Source organism: Mercenaria mercenaria, chromosome 6, assembly GCF_021730395.1.
Source record: "Mercenaria mercenaria strain notata chromosome 6, MADL_Memer_1, whole genome shotgun sequence".
Taxonomy (NCBI): Eukaryota; Metazoa; Mollusca; class Bivalvia; order Venerida; family Veneridae; genus Mercenaria; species Mercenaria mercenaria.
Genome location: NC_069366.1, coordinates 34,961,305 through 34,967,304, shown reverse-complemented (window position 1 = coordinate 34,967,304; position 6,000 = coordinate 34,961,305).

Below are 6,000 nucleotides of genomic sequence, written 5' to 3'. Positions count from 1 at the left end.
TCCATAGCACCAAACAGCTCAGTTTTGCAAGACCTGAACTAAAAGTAGCTTATAAAAATAAATACTAAAATTTTTGAAAATAAACAAAGCAGATATTTTCCTTTTTTTTCAGATTCTTGGTTAGATTAAAATCCTTTCAAAATACTTGTTATTTAAAATATTCCTGAATGGTAAAAGATTAGTTCAAAGTTTCAGTTAGTGCGTAGGAAAATGTCATTTCTGAATAGAATGAAACGTATTACAAAACTCTGTTTCAAATCTACCATTCATGTTTAAAAGAAAATACATTTGTACATATTGCTATTTCAACATACATAAAAGTAGTGCAATGTGCGGGCTCTATGATTTTTTATTTAGGATGACATGGTAAAAATGAATATCTGGCCAGAAGAGTGGAATGGCTATCTTTGTATAGAATTTGATAGAAAATGACAATTAAATTGCAATTATGTTTTGAAAAGAGATAAAACCCAAAAATATTAACATTTTTCACATGTTTGGTGTATTTTTTTTCAAAAAACTTTGGTATTTAAGTGTTGTCGCTGACTATTTTCCTGGCCAAGCGTAAAAGTGAACATTATTTAACAGTTTAAAATGTGTACTTTGCATACAGATCAGAGTTTGAAAATGTGAAAACAGGCAAAACGAGGCTGCAATTTAAGGGTAACGCTCTTCAAAATTATGTCGCGAACAGCTATTTTTGACAAAATCTGACGCTTTGTCTTATGGTACTGAAAATGCCGTCAAAACTTGAAACTGTGATATCAAGCTAAAACTTATTTTTTCATGCTTTGGGGTTTCTTGTACATTCAATATAACCTGATGCCAGTGCGGGAAAAGAAAAACGTTTTTTCCATAAAGCAACAGACACTAAAAGAAAATGGCCGAAAAAAAATTGAGACATAATGGCCGGATACAAAAAGTCACTCAAAGTTATATTTTTTGCACTGTAGTAGCTATTTTCCTTCTTGATTTTGATTTCAAATTTTTTATGGCTAAAAATCATCATACAATTCTTCGTTTTTGACATGTAGATAGCATTTATAATGAAAAAACAACAATGAAAAACAAAAAAATTACAGAAAACTTAGATCATACACACCCTATATGGGTCTCATTTTTTGCTGATTTTCCAGTTGTGTGTTTGACGGAAATTTATTTTTCTTGCATGACATGACCCCACTTTCTTGATGAATTTGTTTTATTTAGCAACTGACATATTCTTCATAGAAAATGTAAGTTACAGATTTTAAAATGGGTCCTGATGTGTGCTGCGGTCATTGAAAATAGGTCAATTTTATATAGAATAAACAACAACAACTATTTAGTGTGTTATAACCTACATGTTCATGATTTACTGAATAATCTCATAAACATTTCTTTAATGTATATTCTCTGAAATTAACAAATAACTGGCTCAACTGAGATACCATACTTTAAAGTAAATTCAATTTATTCACCACGAGGTTCAAAATGCACGGGAGTCTCGTGGTAGTACATGCCTTTAATTTCACATGGTTGAAGTGTAAACAAATAGTTAAAATTGCTTCGTTTTATTTTCCACGGAAAAGATCGGACGTTTTTTTTATACTGGAATAATTATAGAACATGTATGCATATAAAGTTGAAAGTTTGATTGTTTTCTACAGGACGTAAAACTGAAACAAGTAAACACTTTTACTTTTTCAGCAATGTCCCTCAGGTGAACTTTGACATTGTTTACAAAGAGAAATCAGTTTTGTGTCATCTTGAAATGTGTTGTTCGGCTGAAACGTATAGTTCCCGGAAAAGTTCTAAAATGGTTTATTTTGGGGATTTTTGTTTTATTTATAGATTCAACACAATGTGCAATATTTCCAGTTTTTGAAAATGATTGAAATTGAACTTTATTTTAGAAAAAGTTCCGATCTTTCATTAATATTTTGCCAGCGGATGCTTACAAAATTTAAGTGGAACGGCTTTCTTGTCCAAGAGAGGTGAGTAAGGCGAAAAACTATCATTACACATTGCGTTTATTCTTTAAATGTAAAGGTTCGGTAACAGAATATGGAGATCGGACAGTGCAAAACTATACTAAATGGATATCTTTAACCATGAATAAGGAGGCATATATATTTCAGTGAGGAAATCTGTGGTAAAAGAGCAATCGCATATTTAATTCCTTGAAATAGACATGGCGGCGAAATATTTTAGAAAAAACTGTGCACGTTTTTGCACATTAAAATGTTTAACGACATTTTCTTGAAAAGTAACGCTCGTGTGCACTATTTTGGCATTTCTTTGATTTGAAAATAAATATTTGAACAATTTAGGTTGCATACGATACCAAAATTTTGCACCAAAAATGTTCACTCATTTTCTTCCAAAGCACTGTGGAGATAGGGTTCAGCGTAGGGTGTGTCCTTGCATTTCGAGGATTTTGATTTTTCACATGAATTTCTAATTTCAATGTGCGGAAGTACCTTAAACCTAAAGCTATATTGCATAAATTCTTCGTTATTTCTATGCATACAATTCGGTTGTTTAAAGGTTAGAATATCAAAAAAAAAAAAAAAAAAAAAAAAAAATACAGGAAATAAAACATATCTTTGAAAAAGTCCTGATCTTTCATCATCTGTTTAGTTGGCGCGTGATTACAAATTTAATGTTAGTAGGCCGTGATGTATATGAAGCCGTGTAGAGTGAAAATTTTGATGACACGTTGGTTTTATTTTGTAACTGTGAGTGATCGTTAAGTGATCAGAAAGATCGGACAGTGGAATGTTATAAAAAAGTGATGCTTTATTTAGATTAGAAAGTGAATCGTACTCTACAATAAGGAAATCTAAGGTAAAATACTCCTTTTATTTCGTTCACTGAAGGAAACATGGCGGACATATTTTTGTAAAAAACCGGTGCACGTGTGATTTGTGTAACACAGTTTAACGACGATTTCTTAGAAAACTAACGCTCAGTTCATTTACACGGACATAGCCTTAATTGATGAATATTAATATATATATATTGTATAGATATGGGAGACTTACGGTACCAAATACTGTCACCGAAAATTTCTATGCATTTTCTTCTACTGCACTGTTGGGACATGCTTTTGAGACTCATTGATACTTTATAATTTACTGGGAGATTATAATTAGTTTCTTTTTGATCCCCGTGCATTTCTCACGCTGTTACGATAATCTCAGTTTTACATCGGAATTTCGCATTGTCAAAATAGCATAGTCCTTAAAAATAGCGTTACACGCGGTCAGAATATGCTAAATGTAAACTTACAAGACTAAAAATAAGATTCACTCCTACTTAGCTACTTACCAGTTGTTATTTAATTTGAATTTGGTAAATAATCATCGTGAGCCATCGCTGTTTGTTTATATTCGGGTACTCTTCGGATTTTATCGCAACGTTTGAAATACGTAAGCTGTCTCCGCCAATGAGAACATTCTTTTTAAGTACCATTTTGTCATCGGTAATCTTGGCAGGCGAAGGCATTTTGCGAAAAAGTTAAAAGCGGATCTGTAAGTAACAAAGTAGGATCGAACCTGGTTTTTGGTCTTGTTAGTCTGCATTTAGTCTGTTCTGAACGGTTATAACGTTAATATTTTAAACTAGCACGGTGTGTTTGGTGTGTTTTAGGGGGAAGACTTTGGTACTAAAATTCGGATAGAGAAAACGGTTTGCAACTGGACTTTGAAGTAAGATTTTTCTGAAAGAGTATTTATTGCCAAAAAGACGACCAACCATTGGTAAAGAAATATTTTTTTGGAAAAAAAATACGGACCTGGAAGCAATGCACATGTCAAACTGTTCCTACTTACCTTTCTAATGGCTCATTCTTACGGGTGCAAAGTTTTTTCAAAATGGCTTTTTGGTATTTCTTTCCTTAGAAAACATAATAATTGTAATATATTTAAGTTTATATGACTCATGAACCCATACTGTATTCTAGGCACGCTACTGCCAGTTGTGGTAAGAAGTAAAGCCTCTTCTTAGGAAACTCCATAACATTTCAATCCTTTGATTTTCTGTAGGTCTTCCCAAAGAAACAGCGTTATAGCCGAAAATATTGTCGGTATGGTATATTCTTAATACAATTTGTAGCTTTTCTAAGATGCAGTGGAACTCGACCAAATTTCTTAATTAATTACATAAAATAAAATGCCACGAAACGTGGATTTTTGTTTGATCACACTGCCTTTAACCATGCAATTTTCCGGGAAAAGCCGTCTATAGCACCATGTATTGATACTCCAAAGCGTTTTATATAAGCCTAGCCGTCAACGTAAATGATATAAATCGGTCCGTTATTTAGATAAACTCTCCGTCTTAATCTTCTTGCTTTTCTGTTGTTAATGCCTACTGGATCTAAACCTAGGAGGGCATGTCTTACCGTATTCTGATGGGATCGTATATTGTACTTCAGAAATAACATTCGGCCTACCGCTCTGTAACCCAATGTTGTATACCCGCTTCTGTGTAGATGTAAAATCCCACTAACAATGTCCTCTGGCCTGCATTCCTCCCGCTGGCGTAAATTGAGACAATGTATTATTCGTTTTTTTTTTGTTTTTTTTTTGTACTTTTACTGAGTATTGTGTGATGTACAAACAATAACATTCAAAAACCATTTCTTCTACTGTTTATCTAAGGTTAACCCTTAACCTGCTATATTTCCGTAATGGACTGGTCCATCTTTCAATCTGGACAGTACCACTTATTACTCAAAGGGGTTTTCACTGAAAATTTACTGACTGAATAGCGAACAGTGCAGACCATGATCATACTGCACGGATGTGCAGGCTGATCTTGGTCTGCACTGGTCGCAAATGCAGAATCATCTGCCGCCAGCACGCTAAGGGTTAAAATAGTATCTGATAACGTCGTTAGTTGATTTCTCCACTTCAGAAGACAGACAGAATGAAATGAACACTTCACTGCTGCTAAAAGAAGCTGAAAAGAAAGTAAAAAAAAAAAAAAAAAAGAAAAATCGTTGAACATGCAAAACTTCTTGGCAATCTAAAATGCGATTCATTTTTAAAAGACTGTTTACATGCAACATATAATGTGTCACAAAAACTTAACGAGCCTTCTAATAAAACCATCTTTGCAAAATGCAAGATATAAAATATTTATAGCTATTAATAAAACTGAATAGGCAATCAAGGGAGGTAAACATGGTCACTCTGCCCTTTGTAAATATGATTACTTTTAAGAGCAAAAAAAGTAGACAAAGTCAAGTTCGCATAAACAGAATTATAGCTCGTTTGGTCCAAACTTTATCCTAAATGCTTCAAAAACAAAAGCATAGGGTTAAAAAGGTCACGGTCACCCAAGGCCAGCATCGAAGCGAGATAGATAGTCCGAGTTTCAAAAATTGGAAAGTATGTCAGAAAATTGAAATAAAGGTAACCCGTTATCCTAGGTAAATATTGAAAGTTTACAAAAGTGTATATAATGTCAAGTGTTTGTGTCACAGCTTTAACGTAATTGTCACCCATTGTAAAAATCTTGTTGGCAAAAGTGTACATATGCATGCTCCAACAATGATTGAAGTAAATTAAGAAACAAGAAAATACATGTATGTTAAAATGTCACGACAAAAAACTGACTATTGTTCATTAATAATGGACCTTAAAAGTGGCCTTTATGGCATACAATTTTTTTTTCAACATTTGGTTTTGTGACTTGTTTACGATTCAGGGCGAAAACCATCCTTGATTTCATCATTCTTACAAACGTTCAGAAAAGTCTTGCTATTGACATGGCCTCATCAACGTCCGTGTCCGTGTCCTCTTGAACGTAAGCATATGTAAGTCAATATTTCAATTCACAATGCTTGCATGACAAAGAAATTTTACAAGTGACAATTCTAAGTCGAATGTTGCAAATACTATAGTCCTTATGCAACAGCTTAGCAATTTTGAGACGTTTTCAGCCCAGGTTAAAGATCATCATCATTACCATCATCCTCAGTTCCAACATTTTCATCATTGGTCATTTTCA